Source organism: Arachis stenosperma, chromosome 4, assembly GCF_014773155.1.
Source record: "Arachis stenosperma cultivar V10309 chromosome 4, arast.V10309.gnm1.PFL2, whole genome shotgun sequence".
NCBI lineage: Eukaryota > Viridiplantae > Streptophyta > Magnoliopsida > Fabales > Fabaceae > Arachis > Arachis stenosperma.
In genome coordinates, this window is record NC_080380.1 from 111,839,507 (window position 1) to 111,857,801 (window position 18,295).

At 39.2% G+C, this 18,295-nt stretch overlaps 1 non-coding gene across 1 annotated transcript; it reads left to right on the plus strand.

Moving 5' to 3' along the window:
• The first annotated feature begins 9,528 nt into the window (after window positions 1–9,528).
• Window positions 9,529–9,636, plus strand: LOC130978344 (small nucleolar RNA R71). The gene has a single exon (XR_009085993.1). It is a non-coding gene; the product is annotated as a small nucleolar RNA R71 (small nucleolar RNA).
• Window positions 9,637–18,295: the final 8,659 nt, after the last annotated feature.

Genomic DNA, 18,295 nt, shown 5'->3' on the forward strand with positions numbered 1-18,295 from the left:
TTGGTAATCTGTCTAGCGACGCGTGTACGTGGCCCATGCATGCGCATGGGAAGAAAATAGTCAAGGTGACGCATACGCGTGATCGACGCGTACGCGTGATAAGGAAATTTTCCAGTGACGCGTACCTGTGACCCATGCGTACACGTGACAAGCGGCACGTGACCTCATTAAAGGCAATACGCTGGGGCGATTTCTGAGCTCAAGGAGGCCCAAATCCAACTCATTTCTGATGCTTTTGAACCCAAGAATTATAAGGGAATGGAGGGAGGGTAGTCATAGTGGAGTTTTCATCATGTTTTAGGTTAGAATTCTAGAGAGAGAAACTCCCCCTTTTCTCTAGAATTTAGGGTAGTTTAGGTTAAATCTTCTTAAATCCAAGTTTTAATTCTTGTTTTAGCTCAATTTCCTTTACATTCCCTTGTTCTATTATCTTAATTCTCTTAGTTTTTCTTGTTAATTCCTTTATTTTGCCAATTTTAGTTCATGAACTCTCTTGTAGATTTGATTCTATTTTAATGAAATTTTATGTTTTCATGTCTTTTTATGTTTATCTTAGTTGCTATTGTTGATTTCTTGCTTATGTTAGTTATAGTTTCTATTAATTTTTTCATTTTGTGATGTTTACTTTTATTGCACTCTAGGTGTTTGATAAAATATTTTCATTAGCTATAGGGTAGTTTTCTATACTCTTGGCCTAGGTTAAGGGAATTGGGTGACCTTGAGTCATTGGGTCTAATTGGATTGGTAATTTGAGAACCCTTAGTGGTCAATTTGATACCCATTAACACTAGCATACTACTAAGTTAATTAGTAGCTATGTTAGGACTTATGGGTTGATGTTGATCAAGCCTATTTGACTTACTTCAAGCATAGAAGTAAACTTGATGGGTTGGTTCCTCATAATTGTCAATATATGGGTTGTAGACAAGGATGGTGATCTCAATTTCCATGCCTTATCCAAGAGTTCTTTTCCTTTCCTTTATTAGTTAATTGACACTTACTTTCTTATTATTTACTTTTCTTGCCAATCAACAAATCAAACTCCCATGTTCCTTCATAGCCAATAATTGAGTACTTCATTGCAATTCCTTGAGAGACAACCTGAGGTTTAAATACTTCGGTTTATTTTTATTGGGGTTTGTACTTATGACAACCAAATTAAAACTTTGATTGAAGGTTGTTTGTTGGTTGAGAACTATACTTGCAACGAAATTATTTTGTGAAAATTCCTAACCAACGAAAACCCTCTTTCAAGTTTTTGGCGCTGTTGTTGGAAAGTTGCAATGGTGTTATATTATTGGCTATTGTGAATATGTGAATATGTGAATATGTGAATATTGTGAATATGTTTGCCTTTTTGCTTGTTTGTTAGTTTTTGTTAGGTTTAGGACTTTGTTGCTTATTTTTGTTAGGCTTTGTTTTTATTTGCCACTATGAATTCTCACCTTTTTTGCTATGAGTGTGGTTACAACTATGTTGTAGGAATGGGAATTGCAATGACAACATGCATTAAGGATGGAACAATTAGAGATGGGAGGAGCCTCAAGGAATTGATCAACCTTCTTGGCAACAACCTTCTCAAATGTACTATGAGCAAGAACCATTCCATGATGCATACCAAGACAATGGATATGGTGGACCTCCTTGTGATTACTGGTGCACGAAATTGTGATTATCAACAATGGCGCCAAAGACTTGGAGCTCTCAAACGTGAATCACACTTTGTCACAACTTCGTACAACTAACCAGCAAGTGCATTGGGTTGTCCAAGTAATACCTTACGTGAGTAAGGGTCGATCCCACGGAGATTGTTGGTATGAAGCAAGCTATGGTCATCTTGTAAATCTCAGTCAGACGGATTCAAATGGTTATAATGGTTTTCAAATATAAAGATAAATAAAGCATAAAATAAAGATAGAGATACTTATGTAAATCATTGGTGGAAATTTCATATAAGTGTATGGAGATGCTTTGTTCCTGTTGAATCTCTGCTTTCCTATTGCCTTCATCCAATCCTTCATACTCCTTTCCATGGCAAGCTGTATGTAGGGCGTCACCGTTGTCAATGGCTACTTCCCATCCTCTCAGTGAAAATGGTCCAAATGCTCTGTCACAGCACGACTAATCATCTGTCGGTTCTCGATCATGTTGGAATAGAATCCATTGATTCTTTTGCGTCTGTCACTACACCCAACACTCGCGAGTTTGAAGCTCGTCACAGTCATCCCATCTCAGATCCTACTCAGAATACCACAGACAAGGTTTAGACTTTCTGGATCTTAGGAATGGCCGCCAATAATTCTAGCTTATACCACGAAGATTCTGATTAAGGAATCCAAGAGATACGCGTTCGATCTAAGGTAGAATGGGAGTGGTTGTCAGGCATGCGTTCATAGGTGAGAATGATAATGAGTGTCACAGATAATCACATTCATCATGTTGAAGTGCAGCGAATATCTTAGAATAAGAATAAGCTGAATTGAATAGAAGAATAATAGTAATTGCATTAATACTCGAGGAACAGCAGAGCTCAACACCTTAATCTATGGTGTGTAGAAACTCCATCGTTGAAAATACATAAGTGAAAATAGTGTTCATTGGCTTTGGCCCCAGAGAAGGAACCGGAATAACCAAGACAAAATGGTCTCAGAGACACTAGTACACTAGTAAAAAGTTCTATTTATACTAAACTAGTTACTAGGGTTTACAGAAATAAGTCTTAGTGCAGAAATCCACTTTCGGGGCCCACTTTGGTGTGTGCTTGGGCTGAGCTTGAGCTTTACACGTGCATAGGCTTCTCTTGGGGTTAAACGCCAAGTTGTAACATATTTTTGGCGTTTAACTCTAGTTTGTGACGAATTTCTGGCGTTTTACTCCAGAACGCAGTATGGAACTGGCGTTGAACGCCAGTTTGTATCGTCTAAACTCGAATAAAGTATAGACTATTATATATTGCTGGAAAGTCCTAGATGTCTAATTTCCATCGCAGTTGAGAACACGCCATTTGGAGTTCTATAGCTCCAGAAAATCCATTTCGAGTGCAGGGAGGTCAGAATCCAACGACATCAGCAGTCCTTTGTCAGCCTTGGTGCACGAAATTGTGATCATCAATGGCGCCATCAACATGGTACGCTCAATTGCAATCTCAACTCTTTATCACAACTTCGCACAACTAACCAGCAAGTGCACTGGGTCGTCCAAGTAATAAACCTTACGCGAGTAAGGGTCGATCCCACGGAGATTGTTGGTATGAAGCAAGCTATAGTCATCTTGTAAATCTCAGTCTGGCGGATTCAAATGGTTATGGAGGATTGATAATTAAAAGATGAATAAAACATAAAATAAGGATAGAGATACTTATGTAATTCATTGGTGAGAATTTCAGATAAGCGTATGGAGATGCTTTGTCCCTTCCGTCTCTCTGCTTTCCTACTGTCTTCATCCAATCCTTCTTACTCCTTTCCATGGCAAGCTGTATGTTGGGCATCACCGTTGTCAATGGCTACAGTCCCGTCCTCTCAGTGAAAATGTTCAACGCGCTCTGTCACAGCACGGGTATTCATCTGTCAGTTCTCGATCATGTCGGAATAGAATCCAGTGATTCTTTTGTGTCTGTCACTAACGCCCCACAATTGCGAGTTTGAAGCGCGTCACAGTCATTCAATCCCTGAATCCTACTCAGAATACCACAGACAAGGTTTAGACCTTTTGGATTCTCAAGAATGGTCGCCAATGGATTCTAGCTTACACCACGAAGATTCTGATTAAGGAATCCAAGAGATATCCACTCAAGCCTTGTTTGCATGTAGAACGGAAGTGGTTGTTAGGCACGCGTTCATAAGTGAGAATGATGATGAGCGTCACATAATCATCACATTCATCATGTTCTTGGGTGCAAGTGAATATCTTAGAACAAGAATAAGATGAATTGAATGGAAAATAGTAGTAATTGCATTGATACTCGAGGTACAACAGAGCTCCACACCTTAATCTATGGTGTGTAGAAACTCCACCGTTGAAAATACATAAGAACAAGGTCTAGGCATGGCCGACTGGCCAGCCCCCATGATCTAAGAACTAGACGTCCCAAGATGATCCGAGGATCTAAAGTGATCCAAAGATGAAAATACAATAGCAAAAGGTCCTATTTATAGAGAACTAGTAGCTTATGGTTTACAAAAATGAGTAAATGACGTAAAAATCCACTTCCGGGCCCACTTGGTGTGTGCTTGGGCTGAGCATTGAAGCTTTCATGTGTAGAGACTTTTCTTGGAGTTAAACGCCGGCTTTTGTGCCAGTTTGGGCGTTTAACTCCAGCTTTTGTGCCAGTTCCGGCGTTAAACGCCGGGAATTCTTGAGCTGATTTGGAATGCCGGTTTGGGCCATCAAATCTCGGGCAAAGTATAAACTATTATATATTGCTGGAAAGCCCTAGATGTCTAATTTTCAACACAATTGAGAGCGAGCCAATTGGACTTCTGTAGCTCCAGAAAATTTACTTCGAGTTCAGGGAGGTCAGAATCCAACAGCATCTGCAGCCCTTTTCTGCCTCTAAATCAGATTTTTGCTTAGGTCCCTCAATTTCAGCCAGAAAATACCTGAAATCACAGAAAAATACACAAACTCATAGTAAAGTCCAGAAAAGTGAATTTTAAATAAAAACTAATAAAAATATAATAAAAACTAACTAAAACCTACTAAAAACATACTAAAAATAATGCCAAAAAACGTATAAATTATCCGCTCATCACAACACCAAACTTAAATTGTTGCTTGTCCCCAAGCAACTGAAAATCAAATAGGATGAAAAGAAGAGAATATACAATGAATTCTAAAAACATCTATAAAGATCAGTATTAATTAGATGAGCGGGGCCTTTAGCTTTTTGCCTTTGAACAGTTTTGGCATCTCACTTTATCCTTTGAAGTTCAGAATGATTGGCTTCTATAGGAACTCAGAATTCGGATAGTGTTATTGATTCTCCTAGTTAAGTATGATGATTCTTGAACACAGCTACTTTATGAGTCTTGGTCGTGGCCCAAAGCACTTTGTTTTCCAGTATTACTACCGGATACATCCATGCCACAGACACATAATTGGGTGAACCTTTTTAGATTGGGACTCAGCTTTGCTAGAGTCCCCAATTAGAGGTGTCCAGGGTTCTTAAGCACACTCTTTTTTGCTTTGGATCACGACTTTAACCGCTCAGTCTCAAGTTTTCACTTGACACCTTCACGCCACTAGCAGATGGTTAGGGACAGCTTGGTTTAGCCGCTTAGGCCAGGATGTTATTCCTGTAGGCCCTCCTATCCACTGATGCTCAAAGCCTTGGATCCTTTTTATTATCCTTGCCTTTTGGTTTAAAGGGCTATTGGCTTTTTCTTCTTTTTTTTCTCTTTTTTTTTGAATTCACTGCTTTTTCTTGCTTCAAGAATCATTTTTATGATTTTTCAGATCCTCAGTAACATGTCTCCTTTTTCATCATTCTTTCAAGAGCCAAAAATTTTAACATTCATGAACAACAAATTCAAAAGACATATGCACTGTTCAAGCATACATTCAGAAATCAAAAGTATTGCCACCACATCAAAATAATTAATCTGTTATAAAATTCGAAATTCATGTAATTCTTCTCTTTTCCAACTAAGAACATTTTTCATTTAAGAAAGGTGATGGATTCATAGGACATTCATAACTTTAAGGCATAGACACTAAGACACTAATGATCATAAGACACAAACATAAATAAACATAGGCATAAAAATTTGAAAAATAAAAAAATAAAGAACAAGGAGATTAAAGAACGGGTCCACCTTAGTGATGGCGGCTTGTTCTTCCTCTTGAAGATCTTATGGAGTGTTTGAGCTCCTCAATGTCTCTTTGTTGCCTTTGTTGCTCCTCTCTCATGACTCTTTGGTCTTCTCTAATTTCATGGAGGAGGATGGAATGTTCTTGGTGCTCCACCCTTAGTTGTCCCATATTGGAACTTAATTCTCCTAGGGAGGTGTTGATTTGCTCCCAATAGTTTTGTGGAGGAAAGTGCATCCCTTGAGGCATCTCAGGGATTTCATGATGAGGAATTTCTTCATGTCCATGAGTGGGATCTCTTGTTTGCTCCATCCTCTTCTTAGTGATGGGCTTGTCCTCATCAATGAGGATGTCTCCCTCTATGTTAATTCCAACTGAATTACAGAGGTGACAAATGAGATGAGGGAAGGCTAACCTTGCCAAGGTAGAGGACTTGTCCGCCACCTTATAAAGTTCTTGGGATATAACCTCATGAACTTCTACTTCCTCTCTAATCATGATGCTATGAATCATGATAGCCCGGTCTATAATAGCTTCAGAACGGTTGCTAGTGGGAATGATTGAGCGTTGGATAAACTCCAACCATCCCCTAGCCACAGGCTTGAGGTCATGCCTTCTCAGTTGAACCGGCTTCCCTCTTGAATCTCTCTTCTATTGAGCGCCCTCTTCACAAATATCTATGAGGACTTGGTCCAACCTTTGATCAAAGTTGACCCTTCTAGTGTAGAGGTGTTCATCTCCTTGCATCATGGGCAAGTTGAATGCCAACCTTACATTTTCCGGACTAAAATCTACGCATTTCTCCCGAACCATTGTAAGCCAATTCTTTGGGTCCGGGTTCACACTTTGATCATGGTTCTTGGTGATCCATGCATTGGCATAGAACTCTTGAACCATTAAGATTTTGATTTGTTGAATAGGGTTGGTAAGAACTTCCCAACCTCTTCTTTGGATCTCATGTCGGATCTCCGGATATTCACTCTTTTTGAGTTTGAAGGGGGCCTCGGAGATCACCTTCTTCATGGCCACAACTTCATAGAAGTGGTCTTGATGCACCCTTGAGATGAATCTCTCCATCTCCCATGACTCGGAGGTGGAGGCTTTTGCCTTCCCTTTCCTCTTTCTAGAGGTTTCTCTGGCCTTAGGTGCCATAAATGGTTATGGAAAAATAAAAAACAACGCTTTTACCACAGCAAACTTAGAAAGTTTACTCATCCTCGAGCAAAAGAAGAAAGAAAAGAGTAGAAGAAGAAAAAATAGAGGAGATGGAGGGGGGCTTTTTGTTTCGGCCAAGGGGGAGAAGTAGTCTTTAGGTTGTGTGAAAATGAAGGAATGAAGAAGGGTTTATATAGGGGTGGAGAGAGGGGTAGGGTTCGGCCATTATGGGTGGGTTTGGGAGGGAAAGTGGTTTGAATTGGATGGTGGGGTAGGTGGGGTTTTATGAAGGATGGATGTGAGTGGTGAAAAGAATGGTAGGATTTGATAGGTGAGGGTTTTTTTTTTTTGGGAAGAGGTATTGAGGTGATTGGTGAATGGGTGAAGAAGAGAGAGAGTGGTGGGGTAGGTGGCGATCCTGTGGGGTCCACAGATCCTGAGGTGTCAAGGATAGCTTATCCCTGCACCAAGTGGCGTGCAAAACGCCCTTTCTGCCAATCCTGGCGTTAAACGTCGGGCTACTACCCTTTTCTGGCGTTTAACGCCAGCTGCTTGCCCATTCCTGGCGTTAAACGCCAGTCTGGTGCCCCTTTCTGGCGTTAAACGCCCAGAATGGTCCCAGACTAGGCGTTAAACGCCTATTATGCTGTCTTTACTGGCGTTTAAACGCCAGCAAGTTTTCCTCCAGGGTGTGCTATTTTTCTTTCTGTTTTTTGTTCTATTTTTGCTTTTTCAATTGATTTTGTGACTTCACATGATCATCAACCTACAGATAACATAAAATAAGAAAGGAAAATAGATAAATATAACATTGGGTTGCCTTCCAACAAGCACTTCTTTAATGTCAGTAGCTTGACAGTGGGCTTTCGTGGAGCCTCACAGATGTTCAGAGTAATGTTGGAGCCTCCCAACACCAAACTTAGAGTTTGAATGTGGGGGTTCAACACCAAACTTAGAATTTGGTTGTGGCCTCCCAACACCAAACTTAGAGTTTGACTGTGTGGGCCCTGTTTGACTCTGTTTTGAGAGAAGCTCTTCATGCTTTCTCTCGTTGGTTACAGAGGGATATCCTTGAGCCTTAAACACAAAGGATTCTTCATTCACTTGAATGATCAATTCTCCTCTGTCAACATCAATCACAACCTTTGCTGTGGCTAAGAAGGGTTTGCCAAGGATGATGGATTCATCCATGCACTTCCCAGTCTCTAGGACTATGAAATCAGCAGGGATGTAATGGTCTTCAATCTATACCAGAACATCCTCTACAAGTACATAAGCTTGTTTTCTTGAATTGTCTGCCATCTCTAGTGAGATTCTTGCAGCTTGTACCTCAAAGATCCCTAGCTTCTCCATTACAGAGAGAGGCATGAGGTTTATGCTTGACCCTAGGTCACACAGAGCCTTCTCGAAGGTCATGGTGCCTAATGTACAAGGTATTGAGAACTTCCCAGGGTCCTGTCTCTTTTGAGGTAATCTCTGCCTAGTGAAGTCATCCAGTTCTTTGGTGAGCAAAGGGGGTTCGTCCTCCCATGTCTCATTACCAAATAACTTGTCATTTAGCTTTATGATTGCTCCAAGGTACTTAGCAACTTGCTCTTTAGTAACATCTTCGTCCTCTTTAGAGGAAGAATACTCATCAGAGCTCATGAATGGCAGAAGTAAATCCAATGAAATCTCTATGGTCTCAGTGTGAGCCTCAGATTCCCATGGTTCCTCATTAGGGAACTCATTGGAGGCCAGTGGACGTCCATTGAGGTCTTCCTCAGTGGCGATCACTACCTCTTCCTCCTCTCGAAATTCGGCCATGTTGATGGCCTTACACTCTCCTTTTGGATTCTCTTCTGTATTGCTTGGAAGAGTACTAGGAGGGAGTTCAGTAACTTTCTTACTCAGCTGACCCACTTGTGCCTCCAAGTTTCTAATGGAGGACCTTGTTTCAGTCATGAAACTTTGAGTGGTTTTGATTAGATCAGAGACCATGGTTGCTAAGTTAGAGTGGCTCTGCTTTGAATTCTCTGTCTGTTGCTGAGAAGATGATGGAAAAGGCTTGCCATTGCTAAACCTGTTTCTTCCACCATTATTGTTGTTGAAACCTTGTTGAGGTCTCTATTGATCCTTCTATGAGAGATTTGGATGATTTCTCCATGAAGGATTATAGGTGTTTCCATAGGGTTCTCCCATGTAATTCACCTCTTCCATTGATGGGTTCTCAGGATCATAAGCTTCTTCTTCAGATGAAACGTCCTTAGTACTACCTGGTGCAGCTTGCATTCCAGACAGACTTTGAGAAATCATATTGACTTGCTGAGTCAATATTTTGTTCTGAGCCAATATGGCATTCAGAGTATCAATCTCAAGAACTCTTTTCTTCTGATTCATCCCATTGTTCACAGGATTCCTTTCAGAAGTGTACATGAATTGGTTATTTGAAACCATTTCAATGAGTTCTTGAGCTTCTGCAGGCGTCTTCTTCAGATGAAGAGATCCTCCAGCAGAGTTGTCCAATGACATCTTGGACAGTTCAGACAGACCATCATAGAAGATACCTATGATGCTCCATTCAGAAAGCATGTCAGAAGGACACTTTCTGATCAATTGTTTGTATCTTTCCCAAGCTTCATAGAGGGATTCACCTTCCTTTTGTCTGAAGGTTTGGACTTCCACTCTAAGCTTACTCAATTTTTGAGGTGGAAAGAACTTTGCCAAGAAGGCATTGACTAGATTTTCCCAAGAGTTCAAGCTTTCTTTAGGTTGTGAGTCCAACCATATCCTAGCTCTGTCTCTTACAGCAAAAGGGAATAGCATAAGTCTGTAGACCTCAGGGTCAATCCCATTGGTCTTGACAGTGTTACAGATTTGCAAAAATTCAGCTAAAAACTGATGAGGATCTTCCAATGGAAGTCCACAGAACTTGCAATTCTGTTGCATTAGAGAAACTAATTGAGGCTTAAGCTCAAAGTTGTTTGCTCCAATGGCAGGGATAGAGATGTTTCTCCCATAGAAACTAATTGAGGCTTTAGCTTCTCTTAGCTTTCGCTTCAAGGTCCTTTCAGGTTCAGGGTCAGCCTCAACAAGAATGCTTTTGTCTTTGCTCCTGCTCATATGAAAGAGAAGGGAACAAGAAAATATGGAGTCCTCTATGTCACAGTATAGAGATTCGTTGAGGTGTCAGAGGAAAAGAAGAATAGAAGGAGGAGGTAGAAGAAGAAGAATTCGAACTTATCAAGAGAGATAGAGTTCGAATTGTTGATAGTGGAGGAGTGTTAGTCCTTAAATAGAAGGATGTGAGAAGAGGGGAAGAATTTTCGAAAATAAATTAAAAGATTTTGAAGAAATTTTGAAAAACTAAAGAATGATTTTCGAAATTAAAGTTGGGAAAGAAATAAAGTGATTTTTGAAAAAGATTTTGAAATTAGAAATCAAAAGGATATGATTGAAAACTATTTTGAAAAAGATGTGATTAAGAAGATATGATTGAAAAGTTATGGTTTTAAAGAGATATGATTGAAAAGATATGATTGAAAAATAATTTGATATTGAAAAATTATGGAAACTTGAAAAAAAATCAGAATTAAAAACAAAATCTTCCCTCTTGTGCCATCCTGGCGTTAAACGCCCAGAATGGTATCCATTCTAGCGTTTAACGCCCAAAACTCTACCTTTTTGGGCGTTAAATGCCCAGCCAGGTACCCTGGCTGGCGTTTAAATGCCAGTTTTCCTTCTTCACTGGGCGTTTTGAACGCCCAGCTTTTTTCTGTGTAATTCCTCTGCTGCATGTTCTGAATCTTCAATTCTCTGTATTATTGACTTGAAAAGACACAAATAAATTTTTTTTTGAATTTTTAATGATGAGGAATAATCAAAATGCCACTAAGATCAAATAAACAATGCATGCAAAACACCAAACTTAGAAGTTTGTATACTATTGACACTAACAAATTGAGAATGCATATGAGAAATAACAAAAGACACTAAACAAGAGAATTTAAAGATCAGAGCAAGTAAATCATCAAGAACAACTTGAAGATCAATGAAGAACACAATGCATGTAATTTTTTCGAAAATTAGATGAATGCAATAGACACCAAACTTAAAATTAGACACTAGACTCAAACAAGAAACATAAAACATTTTTGATTTTATAATTTTATACATTTTTTTGTGATTTTTCGAAAATTATATGGAAAAGAAAATAAAGATTTCAAAATTCTTAATAAGAATTTCCAGGAATCATGCAATGTTAGTCTAAAGCTTCTGTCTAAAAAGATTAGACATGGCTGATTAAGCTTCAGCAGGACATTACATACAACAGCTAAATTGATGAGAATCAACCAGTTTTTGTGATGATAGAAACATCATCTGAAACTCTAGAATTCATTCTTAAAAATTCTGAAGAAAATAAAATAAAGTTACCTAATCTAAGCAACAAGATGAACCGTCAGTTGTCCAAACTCAAACAATCCTCGGCAACGGCGCCAAAAACTTGGTGCACGAAATTGTGATCATCAATGGCGCCATCAACATGGTATGCTCAATTGCAATCTCAACTCTTTATCACAACTTCGCACAACTAACCAGCAAGTGCACTGGGTCGTCCAAGTAATAAATCTTATGCGAGTAAGGGTCGACCCCACGGAGATTGTTGGTATGAAGCAAGCTATGGTCATCTTGTAAATCTCAGTCAGGCGGATTCAAATGGTTATGGAGGATTGATAATTAAAAGATGAATAAAACATAAAATAAGGATAGAGATACTTATGTAATTCATTGGTGAGAATTTCAGATAAGCGTATGGAGATGTTTTATCCCTTCCGTCTCTCTGCTTTCCTACTGTCTTCATCCAATCCTTCTTACTCCTTTCCATGGCAAGCTGTATGTTGGGCATCACCGTTGTCAATGGCTACAGTCCCGTCCTCTCAGTGAAAATTTTCAACGCGCTCTGTCACAGCACGGGTATTCATCTGTCGGTTCTCGATCATGTCGGAATAGAATCCAGTGATTCTTTTGTGTCTGTCACTAACGCCCCACAATTGCGAGTTTGAAGCGCGTCACAGTCATTCAATCCCTGAATCCTACTCAGAATACCACAGACAAGGTTTAGACCTTTTGGATTCTCAAGAATGGTCGCCAATGGATTCTAGCTTACACCACGAAGATTCTGATTAAGGAATCCAAGAGTTATCCACTCAAGCCTTGTTTGCATGTAGAACGGAAGTGGTTGTCAGGCACGCGTTCATAAGTGAGAATGATGATGAGCGTCATATAATCATCACATTCATCATGTTCTTGGGTGCAAGTGAATATCTTAGAACAAGAATAAGATGAATTGAATGGCAAATAGTAGTAATTGCATTGATACTCGAGGTACAGCAGAGCTCCACACCTTAATCTATGGTGTATAGAAACTCCACCGTTGAAAATACATAAGAACAAGGTCTAGGCATGGCCGAATATCCAGCCCCCATGATCTAAGAACTAGACGTCCCAAGATGATCCGAGGATCTAAAGTGATCCAAAGATGAAAATACAATAGCAAAAGGTCCTATTTATAGAGAACTAGTAGCTTATGGTTTACAAAAATGAGTAAATGACGTAAAAATCCACTTCCGGGCCCACTTGGTGTGTGCTTGGGCTGAGCATTGAAGCTTTCATGTGTAGAGACTTTTCTTAGAGTTAAATGCCGGCTTTTGTGCCAGTTTGGGCGTTTAACTCCAGCTTTTGTGCCAGTTCCGGCGTTAAACGCTGGGAATTCTTGAGCTGATTTAGAACGCCAGTTTGGGCCATCAAATCTCGGGCAAAGTATAAATTATTATATATTGCTGGAAAGCCCTGGATGTCTACTTTCCAACGCAATTGAGAACGTGCCAATTGGGCTTCTGTAGCTCCAGAAAATCTACTTCGAGTACAGGGAGGTCAGAATCCAACAGCATCTGCAGCCCTTTTTAGCCTCTGAATCAGATTTTTGCTCAGGTCCCTCAATTTCAGCCAGAAAATACCTGAAATCACAGAAAAACACAAAAACTCATAGTAAAGTCCAGAAAAGTGAATTTTAAATAAAAACTAATAAAAATATAATAAAAACTAACTAAAACATACTAAAAACATACTAAAAACAATGCCAAAAAGCGTATAAATTATCCGCTCATCAAGCCTCCTATTAGATTTTTGCTCAGGTCCCTTAATTTCAGCCAAAAAATACTTGAAATCATAGAAAAATACACAAACTCATTGTAAAGTCCAGAAATGTGAATTTTGCATAAAAACAAATAAAAACATCCCTAAAAGTAGCTAGATCCTACTAAAAACTACCTAAAAACAATGCCAAAAAGCGTATAAATTATCTGCTCATCACAACACCAAACTTAAATTGTTGCTTGTCCCCAAGCAACTGAAAATCAAATAGGATAAAAAGAAGAGAATATACTATAAATCCCAAAATATCAATGAATATTAGTTCTAATTAAATGAGCGGGACTTGTAGCTTTTTGCTTCTGAACAGTTTTAGCATCTCACTTTATCCTTTGAAGTTTAGAATGATTGGCAACTATAGGAACTCAGAGTTTAGATAGTGTTATTGATTCTCCTAGTTAAGTATGTTGATTCTTGAACACATGTACTTTTATGAGTCTTGGCCGTGGCCCTAAGCACTTTGTTTTCCATTATTACCACCGGATACATAAATGCCACAGACACATGACTGGGTGAACCTTTTCAGATTGTGACTCAGATTTGCTAAAGTCCCCAGTTAGAGGTGTCCAGAGCTCTTAAGCACACTCTTTTTGCTTTGGATCATGACTTTAACCACTCAGTCTCAAGCTTTTCACTTGGACCTGCATGCCACAAGCATATGGTTAGAGACAACTTGATTTAGCTGCTTAGGCCTGGTTATTTCCTTGGGCCCTCCTATCCATTGATGCTCAAAGCCTTGGATCCTTTTTACCCTTGCATTTTGGTTTTAAGGGCTATTAGCTTTTTCTGCTTGCTTTTTCTTTTTTTTTGCCATTTCTCTTTTTTTTTTTGCAAGCTTTTTCTTCACTGCTTTTTCTTGCTTCAAGAATCAAATTTTTTTTATTTTTCAGATCAACAATAACATTTCTCTTTTTCATCATTCTTTCAAGAGCCAACAATTTTAACATTCATAAATAACAAGATAAAAAATATGCACTGTTCAAGCATTCATTCAGAAAACAAAAAGTATTGTCACCACATCAATATAATTAAACTAATTTCAAGGACAATTTCGAAACTCATGTACTTCTTGTTCTTTTGTATTAGAAACATTTTTCATTTAAGAAAGTTGAAGGATTCATGGAATTTATTCATAGTCTTAAGACATAGTTACTAAATACTAATGATCATGTAATAAAGACACAAACATAGACAAACATGAAGCTTATAAACCGAAAAACAGAGAGATAAGAACAATGAAGTTAAGGAATGAGTCCACCTTAGTGATGGTGGTGCCTTATCCTTGAAGGACCAATGGTGTTCTTGAGCTCCTCTATGTCTCTTCCTTGCCTTTGTTGCTCCTCCCTCATAGCTCTTTGATCTTCTCTAATCTCTTTGAGAATGATGGATTGCTCTTGGTGTTCCACCCTTAATTGGTTCATGTCATGACTCAATCCTTCTAGAGAAGTGTTGAGTTGTTCCCAATAGTTGTTTGGAGAAAAATGCATCCCTTGAGGCATATCAGGGATTTCTTGATGATGAGCTTCCTCATGCGTCTCTTGAGATCCATGAATGGGCTCTCTTGTTTGCTCCATCCTCTTCTTAGTGATGGGATTGTCTTCTTCAATGAGGATGTCTCCTTCTATGACAACTCCAACTAAGTAGCATAGATGGCAAATGAGATGAGGAAAAGCTAGCCTTGCCAAGGTGGAGGGCTTTTCGGCTACTTTGTAGAGTTCTAGAGAGATGACTTCATGAACTTCTACTTCTGCTCCAATCATGATGCTATGGATCATAATGGCCCGATCCATAGTTACTTCGGATCGGTTGCTAGTGGGGATGACGGAGCGTTGGATGAACTCCAACCATCCTCTAGCTACAGGCTTAAGGTCCAGTCTTCTCAATTGAACTGGCTTGCCTTTTGAGTCTCTTTTCCATTGAGCTCCTTCCACACATATGTCCATGAGGACTTGGTCCAACCTTTGATCAAAGTTGACCCTTCTATTGTAGGGGCGTGCATCTTCTTGCATCATAGGCAAGTTAAATGCCAACCTCACATTCTCTGGGCTGAAATCTAAGCATTTCCCCCGAACCATTGTAGGATAATTCTTTGGATTTGGGTTCATACTTTGATCATGGTTCCTAGTGATCCATGCATTGGCATAGAACTCTTGAACCATTAAGATTCCAACTTGTTGAATGGGGTTTGGTGCACGAAATTGCAATCACACTTTTGCAATCCGCACAACTAACCAGCAAGTGCACTGGGTCGTCCAAGTAATACCTTACGTGAGTAAGGGTCGATCCCATGGAGATTATTGGTTTGAAGCAATCTATATTTATTTTATTAATCTTAGTCAGGAGGCCAGCAAGATTATTTGGATTTAATTGTAAGAAGTCAAAGTGTTTAAAATTATTAGAAAAATAAAAGAGAATCAAAGCGTTACTTGTTATTCAGTAATGAGAAATATGTTGGAGTTTTGGAGATGCTTTGTCCTCTGAACTTCAACTCTTCCTTGAAATCCTTTTCCACACGCAAAATCCCTTCTATGGCAAGCTCTATGTAGGGTGTCACCGTTGTCAATGGCTACTTCCCATCCTCTCAGTGAAAACGTTCCTATGCTCTGTCACAGCACGACTAATCATCTGTCGGTTCTCAATCAGGTTGGAATAGAATCCATTGATTCTTTTGCGTCTGTCACTAATGCCCAGCCTTCAGGAGTTTGAAGCTCGTCACAGTCATTCAATCCTAGAATCCTACTCGGAATACCACAGACAAGGTTTAGACTTTCCGGATTCTCATGAATGCCGCCATCAATCCGGCTTATACCACGAAGATTCTGAGTAATGAATCTAAGAGATACTCATTCAATCTGATGTAGAACGGAGGTGGTTGTCAGGCACACGTTCATGGACTGAGGAAGGTGATGAGTGTCACGGATCATCACCTTCTCCATAAATTAAGCGCGAATGAACATCTTAGATAAGAACAAGCGTGTTTGAATGGAAAATAAAGGAATTGTATTAATTCATCGAGACGCTGCAGAGCTCCTCACCCCCAACAATGGAGTTTAGAGACTCATGCCATCAAAAAGTATGTAATTCAGATCTGAAAATGTCATGAGGTACAGAATAATTCTCTAAAAGTTGTTTAAATAGTAAACTAGTATCCTAGGTTTACAGAATATGAGTAAACTAAGATAATTGGTGCAGAAATCCACTTCTGGGGCCCACTTGGTGTGTGCTGGGGCTGAGACTAAAGCTATCCACGAGTAGAGGCTTTTCTTGGAGTTAAACTCCAAGTTATGACGTGTTTTGGGCGTTCAACTCCGGATCATGACGTTTTTCTGGCGTTTAACTCCAGACAGCAGCATGTACTTGGCGTTCAACGCCAAGTTACGTCGTCTATCTTCGCGCAAAGTATGGACTATATATATTGCTGGAAAGCCCTGGATGTCTACTTTCCAACGCCGTTGAGAGCGCGCCAATTGGACTCCTGTAGCTCCAGAAAATCCATTTCGAGTGCAGGGAGGTCAGGATCCAACAGCATCAGCAGTCCTTTTCAGCCTAAGTCAGATTTTTGCTCAGCTTCCTCAATTTCAGCCAGAAAATACCTGAAATCACAGAAAAATACACACACTCATAGTAAAGTCCAGAAATATGATTTTTGCTTAAAAACTAATAAAATTCTATTAAAAACTAATTAAAACATACTAAAATCTACATGAAATTACCCCCAAAAAGCATATAAAATATCCGCTCATCACAACACCAAACTTAAACTGTTGCTTGTCCTCAAGCAACTAGATAAATAAAATAGGATGAGAGAAATTAAGAAGTAATAATATCTAAGAGTTTTAAATGGAGCTCAGGTTCTTTTTAGATGAGCGGGGCTTGTAGCTTTTTGTTTCTGAACAGTTTTGGCATCTCCCTTTATCCTTTGAACTTCAGAATAATTGGCATCCATAGGAACTCAGAATTCAGATAGTATTATTGATTCTCCTAGTGTAGTATGTTGATTCTTGAACACAGTTATTTTATGAGTCTTGGCCGTGGCCCTAAGCACTTTGTTTTCCAGTATTACCACCAGATACATAAATGCCACAGACACATGACTAGGTGAACCTTTTTCAGATTGTGACTTAGCTTTGCTAGAGTCCCCAGTCAGAGGTGTCCAGAGCTCTTGAGCACACTCTGTTTGCCTTGGATCACGACTTTAACCACTCAGTCTCAAGTTTGTAACTTGGACCTTCATGCCACAAGCACAAGGTTAGGGACAGCTTGATTTAGCCGCTTAGGCCTGGATTTAGTTTCCTTGGGCCCTCCTATCCATTGATGCTCAAAGCCTTGGATCCTTTTTACCCTTGCCTTTTGGTTTTAAGGGCTATTGGCTTTTTCTACTGCTCCTTTTTTTTTACTGCTTTTTCTTGCTTCAAGAATCAATTTCATGATTTTTCAGATCATCAATAATATTTTTCGTGTTCCTCATTCTTTCAGGAGCCAATATTCATAAAATTCAAGATAAAAATTATGCACTGTTCAAGCATTCATTCAGAGAACAAAAGTATTTCCACCACACATAATTAATTATAATTTTTATTATTAAGAACTCGAAAAATATAGATTACTTCTTTATTCTAAAAAAAATCTACTACTTTATTCATGCCTAATGATGATGAGAAAAATAAATTATAGCTTAATTGGAAATAAAATCAAAATAGACATACTAATTACTACTACTAAATATCTCCTAAGGTAAATTTCTATAATACTACTATCACTAAGTTAAAGCAGAAAAATTGGAACTCAGCAACCTGTTGTTTTGAGGAGTAGATGTTCCTCTAATCTGTGGGGTGCTTTTCAAGGATTAATTTTTTTGGCGCTTTAGCTCCCTTAGATCACGCCCTTGCTCTTCCTGTTCCTTAAGCAGTTTGCAAAGCATGCTACTTTGATTGTTCTGTTCTTCCTTTATTTGGTCCATAGCTTCTTGCAATTTGGAAATAGAAGCCTCAAGATGTTCCCAATATTCGAATTGAGGCAGTTCTGGGAGGGCTTCCTGTGCTCTCCTCTTGGCTGAATCATCTTGTTGCTGTTGTCTGACCATTGATAGTCCAATGATTGGCCTCTCAACTGGAATATACTCTGTTATTCCCATCTTCACTCC